At 44.7% G+C, this 26,369-nt stretch overlaps 1 pseudogene across 1 annotated transcript; it reads left to right on the top strand.

Moving 5' to 3' along the window:
* The first annotated feature begins 1,399 nt into the window (after positions 1-1,399).
* LOC308686008 (B-cadherin-like) lies at positions 1,400-24,886 on the top strand (annotated as a pseudogene). The gene is made up of 16 exons: positions 1,400-1,624; positions 1,883-2,614; positions 11,454-11,568; positions 13,631-13,881; positions 14,400-14,540; positions 14,677-14,832; positions 15,164-15,308; positions 15,412-15,587; positions 15,667-15,795; positions 15,917-16,102; positions 16,180-16,424; positions 16,787-16,945; positions 17,030-17,254; positions 17,370-17,506; positions 22,882-23,007; positions 24,812-24,886. The product of its transcript is annotated as a B-cadherin-like (transcript).
* Positions 24,887-26,369: the final 1,483 nt, after the last annotated feature.

Genomic DNA, 26,369 nt, shown 5'->3' with positions numbered 1-26,369 from the left:
GACACTTGCGTTTCAGATCGTTAAAATAGGGCCCTCAGTGTTTTAGAAGTAAATGCGCTCTGAAAGCATATCATTTACATAGTTGTTGGCCTTTGAAAGTAGTTTTTAGCGGATTTGGCTGACGGAGCTCTTAAAGACGCGTCTTACTCCGTCATCGCTCAGTGGCGCCCCCAATGGGCATTTAGTAAAAACTGACATTATCTAGTTTGTGTTTATTAATGTTCAGACCAAAGTTTTTCTCATTTGGTATGGTCATTGTTCAGAACTGCTTTACAGTATATTTGATTTAGCCCAGGTTTGGACCTGCTAGACCTTTTGTCATCTCAGTAAGTATACTTTTGATAATAAAACAAAAATATATTAATCAGAGTGTGGCTTAATTTGTTCACATTTTGAGTGTTTTTATGATAAAAATGCAATACCCTACCCATTGGTATCACTATGGTATTTGGTGCGGGGGCCCAGCAAGATGGTTTGTACCCAGGGTCCAAAATTTGGTGCTACGCCCCTGGTTGATGGACCCCATTGACTTCCATAGTAGAAAAAAAAAACTCAATACTGGGTACCGACATTCTTCAAAATACCTTCTTTTGTGTTCAGTAGAAGAAAAAAATGCATACAGGTTTGAAACAACTTGAGGGAGAGTAAATGATGACAGAATCTTCATTTAAAAGTGAACTTACATAAATTAACTGTTGGCATATTTGTTTCACATCAATAATGTCCAGTTTGTCCTGTTGGACATGACACACAGCAATACTGTTAAGTGTCACTTGTGCCATTGTTCTGAGCCATGTTTTCAGTGTCCTAAGAGCACTGAAACTTCTTTCAGCCTCAGCTGATGAGACTGGGATGACAAGGGTTTCAACTTCATCAAACATTCCTCTCATTTCAACAAGACCAAGCAATGTTGTGTTTTTATGTTTTATGGGGACTTTTTACAGACATAATGATTTTATACTGTGCAAACGGTATATTATATCCCCCTACACTAACCCTGCCTATCACAGAAAACTTTAAACATTTTTACATTTTCAGCTGTTTTCCAAAAATAAATAAATAAATAAATAAATCCCCACAAGGACAAGTATTTCAGATATTGCCGTCTTTGTGGTGACATTTTGTCCCTATAATGTAGTGTTACACACACTTATACACAATCCCCCCCCCCCCTCTCTCTCTCTCTCTCTCTCTCTCTCTCTCTCTCTCTGGTGCATGCTGGGAATTGGGAAGGGAATGCATGGGAGGGTGATCTAGGTGAGAGGAGATTTTCTAAAATTTTCACCGTTTCTTGCTTTTTATTTAATTTTATTCAATTATTTAAATTGGAGAAAAAAAAGTAAAAAAAAAAAAAACTGAGTTTGTTTTCTGTGGGAGTTATCGTGTGTCGGAGGTAGGGATGGCGTCTCACACTCACACGAGTGTGCAGGTGTCAGGCCTGTCGCTCCGGCATGGGATTAGGTGTGTGACCCAGGCAGGTGTGCCTGTAGAAGATGTGTTACTAGACGTGGCAGAACGCGTGGGCCATGAGAATATCGTCTCGGCGTCTCGGATGAACAAGGCCGTAGTGAATTTTTTGAAAGAAGAAAATCTGGTTCATGGTTTGACCGAGAGTGGGATTTCGGTAAGTGGCACATTTGTTCCTGTTCAACCTTTAGTTTCAATCACGACGAAGGTGACGGTTTCTAACGTTCCGACTTTTATTCCCGATGCCGACATTGAGCGAGAGCTTTCTCGATTTGGAAAACTCGCCAGTGGAATTAGAACGGTTTCACTGGGTTGCAAAAATGCCGCTTTAAAACATGTGTTGTCGTTCAGGCGACAGGTGTACATGTTTTTAAATGAACCAACGTTGAATATTTCTTTTCGAAGTGTTTTTGAGGGAAAGTCGTACATGATGTACGCGAGCACGGGAGAGATGAGGTGTTTTGAGTGCGGGAGTATTGGACATGTTAGGCTATCTTGTCCTCATAGAGTTGAACTTGAGAATATAGCAGGTCCTAGCAATATTTCAGATAAGAGGAAGGAAGATGAAGTGCAAAATGGTAATGTACCAGATGAAGCAGCAGTGGTGAATGATGAGGATCAGAATGTGGATTCAAATCTGAAGGAAGGAATGATAATAAAAGATTCGTTCCCTAATAATGAAAAAGATACAGAGGAAGTTTCTGGTAGTAAGACAAAACAGTGGAAAAAGAAGAAAGTTAATGTTGTTACCGATGTGACTGTTGAGAGAAGCATTGAGGGGTCTGAGCAAGGTGATACTGTGGAGAGTTTAGACTCAGAGAATACGGGCCAGACGAAAGATGACTCAATCGGTTTGAAAGGTGAAGTTTTGGAAAGAGGAAAGATAGTATCTTTGATTAAGAAGGTGCAATCAGAAATGGTTGATGAGGAAATGGATGATGATGATGACGATGATGATGATGATGGTGGTGGGTTGTCTGATTTTTCAGACGTGTCAGATGCTTCGCAAATAAGCTGTGAGCAGGTTTATTCACTAGATGAAATCAATCAATTCTTGGATGAAACCTTTGGAAAATCTGTTGATGTGCGGAATTATTTTCCTGATCTGAAGAGGTTTGAGTCTTCTGTTCGTTATTGGCAGAGGAAGGTTGGAGAAGATGAACTCAGTCAGAGAAAGAGATTTCGTTTAAAGAAGTTTCTAGCAAAATTGCGAAGGGGTAAAACCCTATAAAACGTAAATTCAAATAATTGAATCAATGGTTTATACATCACTCAGGATGACTTCACTACACTTTTTATTTGTTTCCATCTCTTTTTTCTATCTCTTTATATTTTCTATGGAGATGATAAGGGTAGCCTCTTTAAATATTAACGGAGGGAGAGACAGGAGCAAGAGAGCAATGGTGGCAGAATTAATCAAAATTAAGAATGTCAATGTTTCTTTTTTGCAAGAAACACATACTGATTGTAAAAATGAAGTAGAGTGGTGTAGATGGTGGGAGGGGGAGAGCATCTTCAGTCACGGGTCAAATTTGAGTGCTGGAGTGGCTATCCTTTTTTCAAAGAATTTGAATTTAAAAATTTTGTCAACTGAGGAAATAGAAAAGGGTAGAGTTTTAATGGTTGCTGGAGAAATAAATGATTTAAAATGTATTTTCATAAATGTTTATGCTCCAAACATTGGATCAGATTGTGTGGAATTGTTTAGGAAGTTGCAGAGTGCTTTAAGAAAATGTGATAATGCCATCCATCCATCCATCTTCTACCGCTTATCCGGGGCCGGGTCGCGGGGGCAGCAGTCTAAGCAGGGATGCCCAGACTTCCCTCTCCCTAGACACTTCCTCCAGCTCTTCCGGGGGGACACCGAGGCGTTCCCAGGCCAGCCGGGAGACATAGTCTCTCCAGCGTGTCCTAGGTCTTCCCCGGGGTCTCCTCCCGGTGGGACATGCCCGGAACACCTTCCCGGGAAGGCGTCCAGGAGGCATCCGGAAAAGATGCCCGAGCCACCTCAACTGACCCCTCTCGATGTGGAGGAGCAGCGGCTCTAATCTGAGCTCCTCCCGAGTGACCGAGCTTCTCACCCTATCTCTAAGGGATCGCCCAGCCACCCTGCGGAGAAAGCTCATTTCGGCCGCTTGTATCCGGGATCTTGTCCTTTCGGTCATGACCCACAGCTCATGACCATAGGTGAGAGTAGGAACGTAGATTGACTGGTAAATCGAGAGCTTCGCCTTGCGGCTCAGCTCCTTCTTCACCACGACAGACCGGTACAGGGACCGCATTACTGCAGAAGCTGCACCGATCCGCCTGTCAATCTCCCGTTCCATCCTTCCCTCACTCGTGAACAAGACCCCAAGATACTTGAACTCCTCCACATGAGGCAGGAGCTCTCCACCAACCTGAAGCGAGCAAGCCACCCTTTTCCGACTGAGAACCATGGCCTCGGACTTGGAGGTGCTGATTTTCATCCCAGCCGCTTCACACTCGGCTGCAAACCGTCCCAGTGCATGCTGGAGGTCCTGGTCTGATGAGGCCAACACGACAACATCATCCGCAAAGAGCAGAGATGAAATCGTGTGGTCCCCAAACCCGACCCCCTCCGGCCCCTGGCTGCGCCTAGAAATTCTGTCCATAAAAATTATGAACAGAACCGGCGACAAAGGGCAGCCCTGCCGGAGTCCAACACGCACCGGGAACAAGTCTGACTTACTGCTGGCAATACGAACCAAGCTCCTGCTCCGGTCGTACAGGGACCGGATAGCCCTTAGCAAAGGGCCCCGGACCCCATACTCCCGGAGCACCCTCCACAGGCCGCCGCGAGGGACACAGTCGAATGCCTTCTCCAAATCCACAAAGCACATGTAGATTGGTTGGGCAAACTCCCATGAGCCCTCCAGCACCCTGTAGAGGGTATAGAGCTGGTCCAGTGTTCCACGACCGGGACGAAAACCACACTGTTCCTCCTGAATCCGAGGTTCTACTATCGGCCGGATTCTCCTCTCCAGTACCCTGGCATAGACTTTCCCAGGGAGGCTGAGAAGTGTGATCCCCCTATAGTTTGAGCACACCCTCCGATCCCCCTTCTTAAATGTGATAATGATTCTTGCATAATAATGGGTGGGGATTGGAATTGCACCACAAATTTTCTTTTAGACAGGAACAGAGAGGAGTCTCATCCACTGTCTAGTAATGCGCTTCAGAATATTATTAAAGAGTTTGAGTTGATGGATGTGTGGAGGAACATGAATAAGAGAATTAGACAGTACACATGGGTTAAAATACTAGACTCTAATGTAACTGGAGCGAGATTAGATAGAATATATATAAGTAAAACAAGTATGAATAGAGTATCTAATGCTAATATTTTCCCGAATGGCTTTTCTGATCATCACATTGCAACCATGGATTTTAACATTACTACTTTAGAACGCCCCAGGTTTTATTGCCATTTCAACACTAAATTGCTGCAGGACAGGTCTTTTTGTGAAAAATTTGCTGATTTTTGGAAACTGTGGAAGTTGAAGAAAGGTAATTTTGAAAAAGTGACATCATGGTGGGAGGTGGGGAAAACACAGATAAAGGTTTTTTGTCAAAATTTCTCCTACAATACTACTGTGTGTGTTAAAAAGAAAATTGAGCAGTTGGAGAAAGATATTATTGTTATGGAAAATGTGATGGATGTAAATGTTTTGAGTGTATCCAATGATTTAAGGAATAAGAAACTTGAATTAAGATCCATCTTAGAGGAAAGAGCGAAGGGCGCTTTGATTAGAGCAAGAATTTCTTCTATCAAAGACATTGACTCTCCCACTTCTTACTTTTTTAATCTGGAGCGGAAAGCTGCACAACAAAAGCGTATACTTCACCTGCGCAAGGAAAATGGAACATTAACATCAAACCCAACAGAAATGAGGAAAATGGCAATGGATTTTTATGCTGATTTGTATGGCCATACTGACTGTGACTCTGATAATATGGCAAAATTATTACAAGGACTTCCAAAGTTGCAACCTGAGGATAAGAAAAAGCTTGACACCATGATCAACCTTAATGAACTTTCAGATGCAGTTCAGCAACTCTCCACAGGGCGTGCGCCAGGAATAGATGGTTTACCTGCTGAGTTTTCTAAGACTTTTTGGCCTGTTTTAGGTGAAGATTTTTATGAAGTGTGTTGCGAATGTTTTGAAAAGGGAATGTTACCAACCAGCTGTCAGAGGGCTGTGATCTCTCTTTTACCAAAAAAAGGAGACCTAGGTTTGTTAAAAAATTGGCGCCCTGTTTCTTTGATGTGCTCGGACTATAAAATATTGGCAAAAGTTTTAGCTAATAGGCTAAAAAAATATTTGCATATTGTGGTCAAAGGAGAGCAAACATATTGTATTCCGGGTCGCTCAATCATGGACAATCTGTTTTTAATAAGAGATGTTATTGATGTGTCTTTTAATGAAAATTGCAACGTTGGATTTTTGTCTATTGATCAGGAGAAAGCCTTTGACCGGGTGGGACATGAGTACATTTTTAAAGTATTGGAATCTTTTGGGTTCGGGGATTGTTTTATTTCATAGATCCAATTGTTGTATAAAGGGGCTTCAATAATGCTCAAGATGGGGAATGGTTTGACTTATCCATTGCCGGTGAAAAGAGGTATTCGACAGGGGTGTCCTCTCTCTGGGCAACTTTATAGCTTAGCAATTGAGCCCCTGTTATGCAAATTAAGAAATGGATTAAGGGGTTTCATGGTTCCAGGTGACCCAAGGGAGTCGAGATGTTTTGTGTCGGCTTATGCCGATGATGTAACCATTTTTGTTACTGGGCAAGAGGATATGCAAGTATTATGTGAGAGTTTAGATATTTACGAAAAAGCATCTTCGGCCAAAGTCAATTGGGAAAAAAGTAATGGTTTTATTGTGGGCCAGTGGGAAAATGGTGGGCCACCACCACTTCCTGGGGGATTACATTGGGGAAAAGAAGGTATTAAAATTCTCGGAGTGTTTTTAGGAGTTGAAAGCTATAGGAAAAAGAACTGGGAGGGTTTGCTGGAGAAGGTGTCTGCTAAGTTGTCTAAATGGAAATGGCTATTGCCAGAGCTATCCTACAGGGGTAGAGTTTTGGTTACAAATAACCTGGCCGCCTCCATGTTATGGCACAGACTCAATGTTTTAGAGCCACCAGATGACATTGTTAAAAGCATCCAGAGAAAATTGGTGGAGTTCTTTTGGTCTGGACAGCATTGGATTCCTGCGTCGGCTCTGTATCTTCCAACTCAAGAGGGGGGACAGAGTCTGATTGACATAAGGAGCAGAATCCACACCTTTCGATTACAGGCAGCGCAGAGACTGTTGTATGAGGAGGACGTGGGGTGGACAAATGTGGCATGTTCTCTGTTGAGAAGAACATCAAATCTGGGATATGACAAGCAGCTGTTTTTACTAAAAGTTAATGAACTGGAATTGAATCATTTGACTTCATTCTACCAATCCATGCTAAAAGTGTGGAACATGACTTTCTCTGTGACCAGAGAGATTTCGCGTCCACAGGACTGGATTATGGGAGAACCGCTGTTTCACAATTTTTTGATACAAACAAACATTTTGTCTTCAAGCAGTGTGAGGAACTGTCTGGTCAGAGCGGGATTTACGAAGATCGAACATCTAAGGGATGACAATGGGTGGAGGACTGCAGATTCAATTCAGCACAAGACAGGAATACGTTCTTTACGTTTTGTGGATCAGATGTTGGAGGAAGTACGCTCAGTGCTGCCTGGAGCCTGCAGAGAAGCATTGGGAACGCCTTCACAGGGATGGAGCTATAGTTTTCCAGCAATACGGGTCTCTGCTGCACAGAAAAGTCCGGATGATGAAGACTCTTTTGTGTCCTTTAAAACTCCAGAGTTGGGATTATTTCAGGACATTGGCAAAAAAGCATTATACATTGTGTGTGTTAAAGTGACTCATCAAACTGTTTTGAGAAGAGTTAAAACATGGAGGTGGACAGAAGTGTTTGGACCAGACTTCAGAGGCTGCTGGAGATCTCTGTACAAACCTCCTATTGAGAAACGTACAGCAGATTTACAGTGGAGACTGATGTATGGTATAATAGCTACGAACAGACACGTGGCGCACCTGAATCCAGAAATAGGGAGGGATTGTCCTTTTTGTGGAACGGAAGAAACGGTTGAACATTTGTTTATACAGTGTGAGAGGTTAAGAGGTCTTTTTTACTTTTTAGAGGTTTGTTTTGAAAGTATGGGTGAGGATTTTTCCTATAAAGTTTTTATCAGTGGTCCGAAGTACAAAGTCAGTGATCGAAGAAAAGTGGTTTTGTCAAATTACCTTTTAGGAACAGCCAAGATGGCAATTTGGAGGACACGGAAAAATAGGATCTTGGGAACTGGTTCAATTGATGCAGAGAGTGTTCTGAAGGGGATGGTTGCTGCTCGAATTAAAATTGAGTTTGCTTATTTCAAATTAGTTAATAATGTTATAGATTTTTCTGCAATGTGGTCGGTGGGAAGTGTTTTGTGTGAGGTTGGGGAGGATGAAATGTTGGTTTTGAAGATGTAATGAAAGGGCTGTAATCTGTATAGATTGAATTGTTTCTTATTATATTTTTAATTTATTTATAGTTTTGTAGTTTTTGGATGACATATTGGAATGAATAATGATAAATAAATATATTTTAAGCCTCTCTCTCTCTCTCTCTCTCTCTCTCTCTCTCTCGCTCTCTCTAACGATTGTCAAACTAACGATTGTTCGCCACTTATCCTGCGATTGTAATACAGTAGTAAAAACAGATTTGTCCTGCATTTTTATCCACAGAACTGTTGATTTCTCCTTAGCTTACCGCATCTAGGTTTCCTTCGGAGGAGCATTGCCGCTTCACACCAGAGCCTCTTACAAGTTAGATAGAAAAAACAAAGCCAATCAGTTTAGCAATGTGTGTTAGCAGGCGGGACTCAGATATATATTAACCCTTTCTGTACCATGAATTGCGCATTTGTAAGAGATTTTAATCTAAATAAGATGTTTCCTGATTAAATAAAATAAGCCTAATACATAAAAACCACAAGACACAGCCGGACAACAGTGGTTATATATATAAATTTTAAGTTTTGATCGAAATTATTGATAGGGACATATCAGTGTCACTGGATATTGGTAGGGACACGTCCCTAGCGTCCCTACTAAATTCTACGCCCCTGGGATAAGATCACGAAGAAACAGAAGGCTCATGGGACGGTCATGGCACACCAGAAATCACTTGTCGAGTCTGTTTCTCACGTGACCAGGTTAAGTTTAGCTTGGCCATGGCATAGGCCATTACACCCAATAATTTCCTGGATGTGGGGCTGACAGAAGGAGAGGGCTCAACTGATTCTCTCTTTGTCCTCTCCAACTACGTCCCCTGAGCTAGACGCCGCAAACAACATGCTCTTCACTGGATCGGAAGAGGGCTCTTCGTGCTGATCTGAGGAACCCAGAATGATGCCTGAAAAATGTAGTAAATTGTGACTTCTCCCTCACATTTGATTTGCATTTTATTTGGTTAAGACGTCATTTCTTCACCTCTCTCAGTGTTAAGTGTGCAGAAGCTGTTGAACATGCCTTTGTGTACTTACGCACCATTGAAATTCACTCGTCATTGAACTTCTTGCTAAAATACTTGCAAGTCTTAAAAAAATCAGTCCTTATGTCCTCAGAGCGCAGTCTTCATTACCTTCCATTTTAACTGTTTCATACCTGGAAATTCTAAAATAATTTGTAAATATTATTATTATTTTTTTTAATATTTGTAAAATTTGCAATATAATAAATCTGTAAAATAATCAGTATTTATTAAAATTGGATGGACAGAAATTCTATATACATTATCTTCTAATTGTATGGCGATTTTAATTGTATGGTCAATGGTTTACTGGAACTGCTGCACCACTATTTGAATTTGCTCTTGCTGATCTATTTTAGATAACACCACAGAGCATGTGAAAACATAACTGTGGTCGATCGTCCGACATGGTGATTAGCCAGTCTCTTCCTGTCTACAGTTTCGCTTTGGTAATGTTTTCACAAGCAAGTGAATTTTTGTTTCCACTCTTTAAAGGCTACTAATATGTCAACATTTCACACTGAGCATAACACATCTGTTCTAGCATAAAACCCAATTGCTATGTTATATCTTCATAAAACATTTTCTAACACACTGCAACGACACATTTATAATGAATGAATTTAAAATGTGAATTAGGTAATATATATTTTCCAATGTGACAACTGTATCTGAATTACTGTAACATCTTAAATTCACCAACAAGGGTAATTTGAAACATCTTGCATTGTAATGTGCATTGCATGTATTTTTATTGTTTTTCAAAGTTGAACTTTAATTCAGTATACATAATCTTGATGTCATTTTTTGTCAATGTCATAAAAAGTAAAAATTTGTGTGTGTGTTTGTGTATATATATATTTTCCTGTTTATCCATTTAACACTGCTTTGAAACCTGAGATCTGTATTGTATAAAGAGCTATATAAGTAAAGGTGACATGACTTGACATTGTTTGATGTTGAATAAACGTTTTGTTAAAAGTACTAAATTGAAAGAAGATCATACGTTCTAATAATTAAACCAAATGTTCTCATTATATGTTACAATCAGAGATGAGGGGAAAAGTACATGGAGTACATCATGTCTTGTTACAAATTACAACTACTTGCTCATCAAATGTATCAAAATAAAATACAAAACACACAAGAAAATTGTGTGGTGTGAATTTAGCTTTTAGGCCACATCCCCTACATTATGAGACATGTCCATGTCTATATAATCCAAAATGCTGAATAAACACTTTTTTTATTTATTGTAAATGTAAAAATGTACAAAAATGTACAAAAAAATAAAATAAACAAATAAAAATGAATTGTTGTTGAATGTAACCTCATGTGTCAGGTCAATTAAGTCTCTTGTTTTCCCCCTCGGGGTAGTCTTTGTTGGAGTTTTGTATTTTTTTATTATTAATAAAAACCCTCTATTCTTCTGCGACAGTTTTACACTTTACTTTAAAAAATAGTACCAAGGCGAATTAACTACAAACTGCATAGAAGATGGTGGAGTATGAATAACTAAAGAGTTTATGGTTTTTGGAAGATGCAGTCATTTAATGAAATGAAAAATGATTCACTGTTTAGTGACAGTCTTCTGTTTCTCTGACTGTGAGAAGAGTTGTGACTGTGGCTTCAGGTTTGACCGATGCGTGTTAGCAAAGATTCATATCATGATGGTAATGCAGACTGTATAAAGATTTTTGTACGGAGTGACTTCAGTATTGAAAGATTGTTGTGTTCCCAAACACTTGTTTCACCAGGTTTCTGAAAAACATGCGAGTCCAGAAACTGCCCTTGAGGTTATTTAAAATGCTAACAGATACAGCTTTTGATATCATAGACCCTCTTGGATCCAGTCAAGTCATAAAAATACTGTCCTAAATTGTGAAATGCTGATATACTGTAGTCTTCATTCACTGAAAAATGCAGGTATTTAAAATTTTGAGTTGAATCGTTTTATTTTTTTATTTAAAGCAAATTTACATCACTAATGCCCCTCCTTTAGGCGACCCCACCCCCGCCCCCCTAAAAACATAATAAATGTGCAACTCAAGCAACTCAAGAAATTAAACAGCTGTGCAATCTTAAAGACCAACAAGGAATTATTACCTAAAGGACCTTTCGAGACATTTGGCTTCGAATTGAGACAATGAAGATTGTGCGATTGGGAGTTCTTATTTTCCACTGTAAGGTAGGATTTTATTCAGGGCACTTTCCAAAAACTTTGGATCTCTTTAGTGTTTGATTGTACTCATCATGTTCAGAGAATTGTTTTATTTTTTTGAGAATCTGACTTTATTTGATATTATTAATGTGTGTTTTTTAAGAGGTTTAATATAAGTGTATATATGTTACATAAAGAGATTTAATATGCTTCAAGTTAGGTCCTTTTGAGTGAATTTGCGGAGGAGTCTTCATGTTCTCCAGGCTTTGAGTCGGAGTTGCTGGTTTTTAAAGTGCACAGAGATGACCTTCACCAAGGAAAAATACTAGGAAGAGGTAAGCTGATCTCTTTATACAAAACACTGAAGCATCTGAAAATAATAAAATATTTTTAGTATTTGGCAAAAAATCTCTCTACAAAGTGCAATCTTTTTAACCATCATTTAACTGATGACTATAAAAAAAATTGTATCTCACAAATACTGTAAGTGTTGATTAATGATGTATGCTATCTGTAGGCGAGTTTCCATTAAAGATTTGCGCAAAACTTTTGCGATTTTTTTTTCTTTTCTTTTTTCTAAATGTGAACAAAAAACTATTGCGAAATGATGCCGCTTCCATTAAACGATGTTATGCAACTAAAACTTCATTTTTACCTTTCGCGATAAGTAAAATCATTCCAAAAACCATGGCAACGGACGTTGGTAGGTATATATACTATATCCCAGCCACTGCACTGGCCATTATTATTAATCGAAGGAGATGTATGTGTGTTTTCCAATCATTAATGGTAAGGAACGACCCTTTTATTATTGTGATAAACAATATTTTTTTTACCATTATACTTGAGAGCGGCACATATGAGATGTTTCTGGGTGTTTCTCCCTCATTTCTGCTTCGAGGTCTTGATTGTGGCATTTATTTGAGGTTTAAAATTCATTATTCCTGTAATTCTTTCGTCTTGTAGGAATTTAATATAGAACTCTGTCTCGTATTCTGTCCAAACACACCGCGTCATCTACGTCAGGCGACCTATAAATGCACAAAAACTGTTTCCATTGCAGATTTGCCTGAAAAACCCCCTCATGCGAGCGTAAAAACTTTTTTGCGATAAATGGGAGTTTTTGAGAAATAGACGTGTTTCCATTGGGCGTATTTTCAATTCGCAATTTGAATTTGTGCAATTTGAAGGGTAATGGAAACGCAGCTAATGTCTTGTCAGTAGCTGATGCTATGAAAACAGCCTGCATGTGCGACGATTGTCTGATGTCTGTATAGAATCACACCAATTCAGTGGCTGATGCTGCTAACACCACTCTCCGAGGGTCATCACCCGTGCCTCAACAGGACATGCCATTGCTCTTCAATTGCTTCTTATTCTGGAAACAATTTATCTGCCCATATTTTGTTAGAATTTCCAGCAACATAGTGTTCTCATAGTTTTCTTATTTTCTCAGTTTTTTCATAAAGTGTGTGTCTGTGTCTCTGTGAAGACACACATGAAAAAAGTGTAATTGTGCTCAAGAATCTGTAATGCTTGTGAGCCGATCCCTCTTCAGCTCTCATCAGCACCCATGAGGGGAGCAGAGAAGCAGTGAAGTAGTCCTGACTCCCCCAAGAAGTGCTGGGGTCACCGGCCTCACTCGATTAAGCATTTGCACCCTCTAAAGTGCACAGACCTGAGGCTGATAACTAAAGCTGTGTTATACTTTCCATGTGTGCGAGTGCAGGAGGGTCCGTGTGATGTAAAAATCTTCTCTCAAGGTAAGGGCTAAGACATTTGGCAGAGGTGGATATCGCTTTGAGCGAGACAGCCCAGTGCGCCCCTTGTCCACTCTGCCTCTTCCATTGCCTCTGGGGATAGATGCTTTGGCTCATGCGTGGCCAATGGACAATTTTTCTGTCAGTTCTTTTGAAAGTGCTTTTCAGTTTGTGCAATTTGAAGGGTAATGGAAACGCGGCCACAACACCAGGAGATTGTAGAAGTTGTCGTCCAGAGACATTGACTGTGGCACAATATTTTTATTGGGATGGGCTCTCTCTCCGGCTTCTCTCAAGGAAAGACCATATTATAAATTATAATTTATGACATGGTCAATTAGGGTGGCTCTGATTTAATAAACCCGTCTGTTCCCTATCCTTCTACCTCTCCTCCCTCGTCTTACACCTTGCTCCTCCCTTCCCCTCTGTCCATGTCTTATTATATTTGCTTATCTTGCTCTTTCCACTAATACCATTGCCTTCCACTCTGAACACAGACATGTGTAAAATCGATTGAGAATTTTTTAAAATAATTATAAATAAATAATACATGAAAAGATTAGCATGTAGCCTTAAAACTCAGGTTTACATATGACAAGATGTTTTAATGAGCCAACTGAATCTCTTTTTCTGACAGTAATTTTTAATGCATGCGATGGAAGAACAAGAACACTCTTCCAGTCCTCTGACAAGGGTTTTGATGTGGACATGGATGGGACTGTAACCCTGAAGAGACAAGTGACTCTTCATGAAGGCCACAAGGTGTTTTCTGTGGACGCTTGGGACTCCAGTGGCAAGAAGCACACGGTATCTGTCAGAGTTGAGCGTGTCCATCATCATCATGAGGACCATCACATGGACACGGTCATGAACATCTCCTCTCCACAGGTACAAACTAGTTCCTTCCAGAAACTGCTGTCAGTACAGTACAAGCCTGACCTCTATTGGACACTTCAGTTTTTATGTGTGGTTTATCGTTCTGTAAATGCACAATTCAATTTCTCTACATGTTTAGGACTAATTACTGGAGTCCTGTGTTAAATTGATGATGTTTCCAATCCCTGCTGATGAATGTAGTTTGTCTCAGCTCTCTCTGATCAGTCTCAAATACAAAATTCAGATGTTTTATTTATGCAGAGCTAAAGCCTAAAACCTAAGATTACCTAAACTTTAAACTGTTTTATATTGTACTCCATTTATTATAAGGAAATAATGTTCAGTGAAGAGGTCTCGAATAACCCTAAATTGGTTTATTGAAAAGGGACCCAACAATTTTACCCTCCTCATATATTAATACTGTAACAGGCTGATTTGAATACAGTCAGTAGCTGTAGTAAACATTATTCATTATTTTACATGTAAACAAAAATGTTTTGTTGCTCACTTTCTTTTACTAACATTTCCAGATGGAATCTCCCGCTGATGATCTGGTTCTGATGTTTCCAAAGTTGTCTTCGGGTCTGAAGAGAGCAAAGAGAGAATGGGTTATTCCTCCATTCTCTATACTTGAGGATAGCAAAGGTCCTTTCCCATTTAAACTGCACCAGGTGAGAGAAAGACATGAAGGGAAAGTTCAAAATTAGATGGACGAGAAAGAGTTGTGTCTGTTATCTACATATTTTGTTATTGTTTCTTATTAACATGTTCTGTTATTGTATCTTGTTTTTTTTTCCCTGTATTTAGATAAAGTCGGGCTATTCTAAGGAATCTCAGATGCAATACAGGATCACAGGTGAAGGAGTGGATCTGGAGCCCAAGGGGACTTTTACTATAGAAAGATTATCAGGGAATCTGTTTGTGACTCGACCACTCGACAGAGAACAAAAAGCTTCATACAGAGTAAGTTATTTTTGAATTATTATAATCAGCTTTTAGTTCTTGGTGTCTTTTAGCGTTGGATTTTCTGCTCATTCTTAATTCTATGAAACCTGTCATCAGTTAATCAGATAAAACGTTGTCTTTTCATGTGTTTGCTGATAGCATGATTTTTTGTTATTTTTTTTTTGTTATTTGTATATCTATTAAAAAGTAAGTCAGTTTTCTTCAACTACACTTGCATATTGACTTCTCAAAGCTAACAGACAATGGACTAAAATATATTTGTGTGTGTTTTCAAACAACTTCAGATATTTGTCTCTTAACATGCCTGTATTTCTTCTCCTGTCTTTAGCTTGAAGCTCGTGCAACTGGAGTTTATGTGGATATTGCAGAAGTGCCAATGGAAATTATTGTAAATGTGCTGGACAAAAATGATAATAAGCCTGTTTTTACACAAAATCCATTCAATGGAAATGTTCCTGAAGCTGCTGATATAGGTAGGTGTATGATGCAGTTTCTTAATGAAATGTTTTTTAGCAGTTTTTCCCCAAATGCCTCTTCAGTTTCACCGAATCAGTCTTTCTTCTTCTCTCACTGAAGGTCATGAGTTTATGACAGTCACAGCCACTGATCCAGATGATATTGTGGATACTGACAATGGTGTTATCAGTTACTCAATCGTCAAGCAAGATCCAGAATTGCCAAAACCAAACCTGTTTACAATCAACTCTGTTACTGGAGGAATTCGTGTGAATGCTTTAGGCTTGGACAGAGAGGTGAGAAATGATGACTGGATCTCGCACTGATGAATGATTTAATGTAAACAAACTCACCAGAAAACATCTTTCTTTTCAGACATATTCCAGATATACTGTGTTATTTACGGCTACTGACGATGCTGGAAAAGGTTTTGTAACCACTGGCACAGCTGTTATTACTGTGACTGACAGCAATGATAACGCACCTCAGTTTGAGCAAACCACGGTAATGTATATGAATTCATTTATAATATAAATTCAGAAAGCTATAATAAGCATTTTATAAACAAATTCTATCACTTTAACTTTATTAATACTTATGTACACCTTACATCTCTTTGTTTTAGCACACTGTATCTGTCCCAGAGAATAAAGTAGGGGCTGAAGTGGCCAGACTTACAGTTACTGATGGAGATGATCCTGGATCTCCTGCCTGGTCAACCAAATATAAGATTATTAGCGGTGACAAGAGTGGGTTTTTCGGTGTCAGTACTGGACCCAGCCAGCTAGAGGGCATCATCACCACTGTAAAGGTACTGTGTGTTGCTTATGTGTTTCCACAATGGTTGTTCTGATTACCTTTAATAAAAGACACTTTATTTCCGTTCAGCCCCTGGACTTTGAGGAGAACAAGCAATTCATTCTGTCTGTGATTGTTGAGAACGATGATCCATTTGTCGGTTCTTTGCCCACTTCCACTGCCACAGTCACTGTGAATGTAGAAGATGTTGATGAGCCTCCGGAGTTTAATCCAAAGGAGAAGGTTATCTTCAAACCTGAAGATTCACCAGTTGATAGTGAATTAGTTACTTATAAAGCCACTGATCCAGACATTGGAAAACCACAGAAGATAAAGTAAGAAATTTTCACAATCTACCCACCAAAATGTCATTATTTCATTAGAAAATTCTGACTGATTTCGTTAGAGAATCAGATGATAGACTTAGTCTTCCAGTGATAGACTTTTTAGGGTTTTTTTTTTTTTTTTGGTCAAACAGCCTCACTAGCACAATAGTAACCCCTGAGAACCCCCTTAGCAACTATCTACCTATTAATGCCTATTTCCCTTCCAATGTCAAAGCTCTCATATGCAAAATTCAAATCATAGCATGCCTGTATATCCTTTGACCTTCAAATGTTTTTAAACCACCAGGCAAGACTAAAGTTGTTCTTGCTGAACATTTCTAGTTTTAACCTGTATGTTTGGTTCCTTCCAGGTATAAAATTGGCACTGATCCTGCCGGATGGCTGAGTGTTACTCCAGACACAGGAGTTATTAAAGTCAGGAGGTATGGATAGAGAAAGTATGGATAGAGAATCTTCCTTTGTCAAAGATGGCAAATACAGAGCTATCATTTTGGCATTGGATAATGATGGTAATTTGTGTTTCTTTTTAAGAGGAGAATTATTGCTGGCCTTTTTCTGATGTCTGTGCTTGTGTGCAGGTGAAGTTCGAGCAGGTGAAGCTCCAGCAACTGGCACAGGAACCCTGGTAATTGAATTGGAGGATGTAAATGACAACGCTCCTGTCATCAGTGAAAGGGAGATACAAATATGCAATCGTGGTTCAGCCCCAGTGCTTCTCTCTATAACGGACAAAGATGGACCTCCTTTCGCTGGTCCCTTTAGAGTTGAGAGCTACGGAGAAACCAGTAAATATTGGTCCACCTCGATGAATGGCACATGTGAGCAATTACTAATGTTTTAAAGAGATATTAATCTTATTTTTCATATGTTACACATTGAAATATCTGTCTGTCTTGGTATACATGTCTAACTATTATAATGTTCCCATTTTAGCAGCTGGTGTCTTTCTGACACTGAAGTCTGCATTGGAGCAGGGTGACTACAGTGTTGTCCTGAAAGTTATTGATCAGGGTGGGATGGATCAGGAAAACACCATTCAAGCAACTGTGTGTGACTGTGAAGGAGAACCAGTGCAATTTAGTGACCGTGACAACGCTTCTTGCCTAGCAAGCAATACATTCTGTCTATTGCTAGCATCGCTCATGTTGTGTTTGTCTTTTACATTTTTATAATTAATCATTTATTCATAAGTAATAATTCTTTTTTTTTTTACATTTGCTGACTATTATTTTACATGTATTATATCATCTTAATTTTGCTGTAGGCTAATCATTGTTATCTAAAGGATAATGTACAGCCAGATGGTCTATTATGTATATTTTTTTTTATTGTTTTTGTACTATTTGGTTTTCACATTTTAAAAACTTTTTTGTAATAATCGTACAACAGATTATCATAAATGTACTGTTTTTTTTAAACATTTCGTAATATTTTCTGTTGACTTATTACAAGATCCAAAATCTCAAAGTAACTTTTTTCCTGTTTTCATAAGTTTATTCTTTATTTACTTTCTTATAAAGCAATAACCTTTTATTATGTTATGAACATTAATCTTTCTAATTTGCATCTGTTGTTGTTCATTTGAATACATTTGACTATCAATTAATGCTACAGATTGTGTGTGTGTGTGTGTGTGTGCGCGCGCGCATGTGTGTGTGTGTGTGTGTGTGTGTGTGTGCGCGCGCGCATGTGTGTGTGTGTGTGTGTGTGTGTGTGAGAGAGAGAGCAGCAATGTCCTGTAAAAAATCACAGTAACTTCAAATGTCCTGTAAAAAATCACAGTAACCAATTATGGACTGTAGAAGGAAAACGTCTCGGTTACTGATGTAACCCTCGTTCCCTGAAGGAGGGAACGGGAGACGTAACGTCGACGTGACGACGTAATTGGGATCACTTCAGGGAGCCCTATCAACTTCGAGTGTCTACAGAACGAGCCAATGAACGTTGGCGTGCGTGAATCGCGTCACGCGCCCCCGCCCCGCAGCGCGGGTATAAACAGGAAGCGGGCGCACGCACACATTGTTTTTCGCTGAGGAGCCGAGATTTGTGACGGCCATGCAGCGATGGTCAGCAACGGTGGCGACGGGATGTTACGTCTCCCGTTCCCTCCTTCAGGGAACGAGGGTTACATCAGTAACCGAGACGTTCCCTTTCAGTCGCTCACGTTCGACGTAACGTCGACGTGACGACGTAATTGGGATCCCATGGAAAACGCCACGGTTGCTGCCACATCCAGCGCCCTACGCAAGACTCTCAGACCCCCAACTGCTGGGGCGGAAGACCTGCGTAGAGGGAGTTCAACTGCTGTTCCTTTATACCCCACACAGCGGAACTCTTGGATAACACTGGGAAAGCGTACCTCTCCAGGGAAAAGAACGCTGCGGAGCCACATCCTGCCCGAAGGGAGGTAACATGTGGAGAATACACATATGGACTGGCCGAAGGGGCAGTGCGACATATGGAATGTCACTGGGGTGGCTCCACCCGAAGGGGGAGACACACCGGACAGTGACGGCAGAGCAGACTCTGCCAAGGGAAGACACGGGCTCACCGCAGGGAGCTGGTCGTGGAAGAATACACATATGGGATCGCCGCAGGGATCACCACATATGGAACCCAGCCTAGCACAAGTTACACAAGCATACGAGCACTAGGCCTGGCGTCGGACGCTCCGCAACGTCCGACTGCCGAAGGGGTGCGGAGGAACTCACAGGGTTCGCCAATGGGGAACTCGACTGGAGTAAAAAGCGCACGTATCCGTTCCTAGGAAGGGAGTGGCGCAGCAAGCCGACACTAGAGCGGGAACTTCGGTGTTACCGGCTAGTAGAAGCGAGCACACAGGAAGAAACCGGCTCAACACGTAAGCTATAAAACCTAGCGAACGTGTTAGGTGTCGCCCAGCCCGCAGCTCTACAGATGTCTGTCAGCGAGGCGCCGTGAGCCAGCGCCCAGGAAGAAGCAACACTCCTAGTGGAGTGGGCTTTCAACCCAGGCGGGCAGGGCACGCCTTGGACTTCATAAGCCAAGGCGATGGCATCCACTATCCAGTGGGCCATCCTCTGCTTGGAGACAGCCTTCCCTTTCTGCTGGCCTCCGTAACAGACGAAGAGCTGATCTGAGGTCCTGAGGCTTTGCGTTCTGTCCACGTACAGACGCAGAGCGCGAACGGGACAGAGAAAAGTCAGGGCTGGGTCTGCCTCCTCCGAAGGCAGCGCTTGCAGGTTCACTACCTGGTCCCGGAAGGGAGTGGTAGGAACCTTGGGCACGTATCCGGGCCGGGGTCTCAGGATGACGTGAGAGTTATCCGGGCCGAATTCTAGGCACGATTCGTCGACCGAAAATGCATGCAGGTCCCCTACCCTCTTGATAGAGGCCAATGCAACCAGGAGTACTGTCTTACAGGACAGAATTTTCAACTCAGCTGATTGCAGAGGCTCAAAGGGTGGTCTCTGAAGTGCCGAAAGGACCAGAGACAAGTCCCAAGAGGGTATAGAGAGTGGGCGAGGAGGATTCAGTCTCCTCGCTCCCCTCAGGAACCTGACGATCAGGTCATGCTTTCCCAAAGACTTACCATCAACAGCATCGTGATGTGCGGCAATAGCGGCAACATACACTTTAAGGGTGGAGGGAGACAGCCTTCGCTCCAGCCCTTCTTGCAGGAAGGAAAGCACGGCTCTGATCGAGCAAGATCGGGGGTTCTCCTCATGAGAGGAGCACCAGTCAACGAACAGGTTCCACTTCAATGTGAAGTGGAAGTGATGGTGTCAACTACCGCAGGGGGTAGGTCACTTAGAACCTCCGCGTCCCGTCCAGGGACCAGACATGGAGTTTCCAGAGGTCTGGACGCGGGTGCCATAGGGTGCCCCGTCTCTGAGAGAGTAGGTCCTCTCTCAGAGGGATGGGCCAGGGAGGGGCTGTCGCGAGGAGCACTAGTTCCGGGAACCAGGTCCGGTTGGGCCAATACGGCGCAACTAACAAGACCTGCTCCTCGTCCTCCCTGACTTTGCACAAGGTCTGTGCAAGAAGGCTCACTGGGGGAAACGCATACTTGCGAAGGCCCTGGGGCCAGCTGTGTGCCAGAGCATCCGTGCCGAGGGTCCCCTCGGTCAGAGAATAGAACAACTGGCAATGAGACGTGTCCGGGGCGGCAAACAGATCTACCTGAGCGGTCCCGAAGCGCCTGAAAATCAGCTGGACCACCTGGGGATGGAGTCGCCATTCTCCCGGTAGCACCTGCTGCCGTGAGAGCTCGTCGGCTGCACGGTTGAGCAGGCCCGGAATGTAAACGGCACGAAGCGACCTCAGATGCTTCTGACTCCAGAGGAGGAGATGGCGGGCGAGTTGTGACATGCGGCGGGAGCGTAGACCACCTTGGCGGTTGATGTACGCAACGGTTGCAGTGCTGTCCGTACGGACCAGTACGTGCTTGCCTAGTAGCAGCGTTTTGAAACGGCTCAGTGCAAGACGTACTGCTAACAACTCGAGGCAATTGATGTGCCAATGCAGTTGAGGCCCCGTCCACAGACCTGAAGCTGCATGCCCGTTGTACGTGGCCCCCCAGCCGGTGGTAGAGGCATCCGTGGAGACCACAGAGTGCCTGGACACTTGTTCCAGGGGAACACCTGCCCGCAGGAACGAAGGGTCCGACCACAAGCTGAGAGTTTGGCGACAGTGCGGAGTCACTTGGACCCGGCACGAGCCGCTCTGCCACGCCCATCTCGGGACTCGATCGTGGAGCCAGTGTTGGAGCGGTCTCATATGAAGCAATCCGAGCGGCGTAACCGCGGCAGCAGATGCCATATGCCCCAGGAGCCTCTGAAACAGTTTCAGTGGTGCCGCTGTTCTGTGTCTGAGCGTGCTCACGCAGTTCAACACTGACTGGACCCGTGCCTCGGTGAGGCGCGCTGTCATGTTGATCGAGTCCAACTCCATACCAAGAAAAGAGATCCTCTGCCCGGGGGTGAGTTTGCTCTTTTCCCAGTTGACCCGAAGCCCTAGGTGGCTGAGATGACTGAGCACCATGTCCCTGTGTTCGCACAACTGCTCTCTCGACTGGGCCAGAATGAGCCAGTCGTCGAGGTAGTTGAGGATGCGAACACCACGCTCGCACATAGGAGCAATGGCCGCCTCCGCGACTTTCGTGAAGACGCGGGGCGACAGGGCCAGCCCAAAGGGTAAGACCTTGTACTGATATGCCCGTCCCACGAACGCAAAGCGAGAAACGGTCTGTGTCGAGGGAGAATCGAGACATGAAAGAACGCGTCCTTCAGGTCGATCGCTGCAAACCAATCTTGGGGACGGATGCATTTGAAAATGCGTTTCTGCGTAAGCATCTTGAACGGTAGCCTGTGAAGGGACCGGTTCAGGACGCGCAGGTCCAGGATTGGTCGTAACCCACCACCTTTCTTGGGTACAATGAAGTACGGGCTGTAGAAGCCGGTCTTCATATCGGCTGGAGGGACCGGCTCGATCGCGTCCTTCGCCAGTAGGACTGCGATCTCCGCCCTGAGCACGGGGGCATTGTCCGCCAGAACACGGGTGAACAGGATGCCCTTGAATCGCATAGCCGAGTCTGATGGTACGGATGAGCCAGCGAGACGGGCTGGGAAGCGTTAACCAGGCTCCCAGAGACCGAGCAAGCGGGACTAACGGCACCACAGACGTACCCGGGGTGGGGCAGCGCGGCGGAATGCAGGGACCCGACTCGGACGGCACAGCGGCCCGAAGTGGGGTCTGAGTGTGTGGTGCAGCACATACCTGCTTCCGTCGAAGGGCAGAGTGAGTGTGTGGAGGCGACAGCACGTCCGGAACACAGCCACTGCTGCTCGCTGGCGATGAAAGAGGGGCTCGGGAGTGACAAGGCATGGCGGCGTCGTCGACTGCCAAGCGCGCCCTCTTGGGGCCCAGAGGTTTCAGAAATTGCTCTTTTTTTGAAAATGTGGGTACCACTGACCCGTGGGTCAGTGGTGGAACAAAAAGAAAAGGAAACAAAAGATTCTCCGCCCGGCCCTCCACCGGGGGAAGGAGTGGCGCCTTCGCCATCTCCTGAAGAGCAACTTGATCCACCTCTGGGCCGCCCGTCTCAGGGTCGTTTGCACCGTCGCTTGCCTCCTGGTTTGGCAGCGGCCTGGACGGGCGGGGTCGGCTTCCTGCGGCTTGCTCCACGCTGAGGCCTGGATGATGGCTGCTGCTGCTGGGGCTTGGCGGGAGCGGAGGACGCCGCAGAAGGCCGACCACGGCGACGAGTAGACGGAGGGTCTGCGGCCGGCGGACGGGTGGGAGCAGCAGGGGTCCGCCGGGGCAGGATGTGCCGGATGGCCTCCGTCTGCTTCTGTGCGGCCGAGAACTGTTGGGCAAAGCTCTCGACCGCGTCGCCGAACAACCCAACCTGGGAAAGAGGGGCATCCAGGAACCGATATTTATCGGTGTCCCTCATATCCGCCAGGTTGAGCCAAAGGTGGCGTTCCTGGACCACCAGAGTGGACATCGCCTGACCAACCGAACGTGCGGTTTCCTTCGTCGCCTGGAGGGCGAGGTCGGTTGCCACACGGAGCTCCCGGAGGAGCTCTGGGTCAGAACCACCCTCGTTCATGTCCATGAGCGCCTGGGCCTGGTGGACCTGCAAAAGCGCCATGGCATGGAGGGCGGAAGCAGCCTGTCCACAGGCCTTATAAGCCTTCGCCGTTAAGCCGGACGAAAACTTACAGGCCTTGGACGGGAGGCGTGGATTACCCCGCCAAGAGGAAGCGGACGCCGGACACAACTGCATCGCGACGGCCCGCTCCACTGGGGGGATATCCACATACCCCTTAGCTGCCCCGCCGTCGAGGGTGGCGAGGGGTGAGGAGCCACTAGAACGGCTTCGGGCACTATACGGTGCCTTCCACGTCCTCGAGAGCTCCTCATGCACTTCCGGAAAGAAAGGTACCGGGGCGGCGCACTGAGAACCAGCACGGCCCGCCCCGAGAAACCAATCGTCCAACCGAGAAGGTTCGGGACGTGGTGGAGGATTCCACGCAAGCCCGACCTTCTCGGCGGCCTGGGAAAGCATAGCAGTCCATTCTGGATCTGGCTCGGACAACGCTACACACCCCGAGGGGGGCAACGCAGCCGAGTCGTCATTTCCAGAGGACAGCTCCCCCTCCGATGCTGCGATCGACATCTGATCGTCAGCCGGAGCCCCAAAGGAAACGGTTGGCCGTTCCGGAGAAGGACCAAGACGTTCACTAAGGAGCCCCAATGGCGACAGCGCTTGTGAGGCGTGAGGGGCCCGCGGAGGATGACTCGACGGGGAAGCCCTCACGGTAATCCTCAGATCACCCTGGTCATGCACCGAAGTAGGTCTATTCTGCGAGGCAGAATAGACACTAGATCGGGGCATAGGCGAGGGGACTGCACCTCCCTTGAGGTAAGCGAGTCTCGATCTCAGCGCTGCGATAGTCATATTCCCGCAATGGGAACATGAACTATCCACAAAAGCTGCCTCAGCGTGTTGAATGCCCAAACACGAGAGGCAACTGCTGTGGCCATCTGCTGGCGCCAGGGAACGACGGCATCCAGAAACGCACAAGCGGAATGACATCTTGAAAAAGACGCAGGGTCACGCTTGTGTTGCTCTTTTAGTAAAAATAAAAAAGGATTTAGAAAACTCTCTTTTGTGTTGAGGCACCCAGGGGTAGCCGCAGTGTGAATGCACACACAGGGGAAACGCCCACCGAACCGACACACACACACACAAACACAAACACAGTGCTGTGAAAACAGCAGTTGAGAGCTGCAATGCTCGTGGCCACCGCTGATCGCGCCGTCACACCAACACAGGAACAGAGAGATGATCCTCTTTTTGAAGTCTTCAAAGGCTGCTTCTGATAGACAAAAAGTCTCATAGAAACTCGGCTCCGAAGTGAAAGACAATGTGTGCGTGCGCCCGCTTCCTGTTTATACCCGCGCTGCGGGGCGGGGGCGCGTGACGCGATTCACGCACGCCAACGTTCATTGGCTCGTTCTGTAGACACTCGAAGTTGATAGGGCTCCCTGAAGTGATCCCAATTACGTCGTCACGTCGACGTTACGTCGAACGTGAGCGACTGAAAGGGAACACAGTACACTGGCAGCTGGGTTGCCAGCCAATTGCAGCACTTAAACTTACCCTATTGTAATTAAATTATTATTATTTTACTGTGAATAGAGAATACAGGACACTAATGCATTCTTTAATAAAACTTGAAAAGATGGAAAAATCACCAGAAGTTTCACAGAGGGTTTTCAACACATCTAGCAATATGTGAGGAAACTTTTAATAGAGTTCACCATTGTTCCGGGAATCTCCCGTGGCCTCATGGGACAGTAAAGTGTCCATCGTATGCACACTTCAGGATCTCAACGAAAGAAGAAGGTCATCCGGGTACTTTTTTGCCTACTCTTTTATGATGTTGAGAGTGACCGACTGAAAGGGAATGTCTCGGTTCCGTATATAACCCCCGCTGCCTGAAGGAGGAAACGGAGATGTCACGTCAGTGACCAACAAATAGGAATCTCGCTAGAGAGGGCAATCTACTTTGAGTGTAACTAAAACGATAATTGCATCAGATGCGCTGCATCACGGCACATGCATATAACGAGCAGCAAGTTCATCGCATCTTCAGGTTTTCGCTGAGGAGCCGAGCCAGTAACCTGGCTTCCCCAGTAGATGTGGCGACGTGACGTGACATCTCCGTCCTCTCCTTGGGAATGGAGCATGTTCTGTGAGGTCTGCTGACTGTTCGACCGAACCCAACTCCATACCGAGAAAAGAGATTCTCTGCATGCGGGAGAGTTTGCTCTTTTCCCAGTTGACCTGAATCCCCAACTGACTGAGGTGCCTGAGCACCAGGTCCCTGTGTTCCCACAACTGGTCCCGAGACTGTGCAAGGATCAGCCAGTCGTTGAGATTGCGAACGGCGTGTTCCTCCATGGGAACAAGGGCCGCCTCCACAACTTTCGTGAAGCCGTGGGGAGACAGGGACTACCCGAAGGATAGGAAAGCGCAGAAAAGGCCTGTGTCGAGGAAGAATCAAGACATTAAAGTTCATTAAAGTTCAATCCCCTCTCTCTCGGTGTCGGCCGTCCTAGAGTCTCTTACCCTTGTGCTTCACGGCTGGTTGTGGCCCTGTCTGTGGCCAGCGCCTCTGCACTGCTTAGGTGGAGGCTGCTGCTGCTTGGCGCCGAGCAGACTGAGGTACGGTCGGCTAACAGGGGAAGTGTGAGATTGCCTCAGTCTGCTTCTGGGAGGCTGAGAACTGCTGGGCAAAGCTCTCAACTGCGTCACCGAAGAGGCCATCTGGAACAAGGAGGAATTAAGAAACCTGACCTTGTCGGTTTCCCTCATGTCGGCCAGACACAGACCGCACCATTACCTTTGTTGCATGAAGCGCAATGTCCGTCACGGTGCAAAGTTCTTGCAGAACTTCTGTGTCATGACCACCTTCGTGCAGGTCCTTCAGTGCCTTGGCTTTATGGACCTGTAACAACACCATGGCATGTATGGCAGAGGCAGCTACCCCATAGGCCTGGTAAGCCTTGCAGGTTAAATCTGACGAGTGCTTACAGACCCAGGAAGGGAGACACGGATTCCCCTGCCAGGTGGAGTTAGTGCAGAGTTGCATAGCAACCCTTACCCACCCTGCCATCAAGGGTGGCGAGGGGGGAGGAACCACCAAGACGGTTTCGGGCAGTAAAAGGTTGTGTCCACGACCTAGTGAGTTCCTCATGCACCTCCGGAAAGAAAGGTACCGGGATGGGACGCTGAGAACCAGCACGAGCCACCCCGAGAAACCAATCGTCCAGCCTCGAGGGCTCGGGACACGGTGGTGGGTTCTACTCGAGCCCGATCCTCTCAGCGGCCCGGGAAAGCATAGCCATCATCTCTAGATCTGACTTGGGCAATGCTACGGT

This window comes from Scardinius erythrophthalmus (assembly GCF_964197995.2).
Source record: "Scardinius erythrophthalmus genome assembly, chromosome: 2".
In the NCBI taxonomy this organism is placed as follows: Eukaryota; Metazoa; Chordata; class Actinopteri; order Cypriniformes; family Leuciscidae; genus Scardinius; species Scardinius erythrophthalmus.
This window is presented reverse-complemented; position numbering and strand designations above follow the sequence as displayed.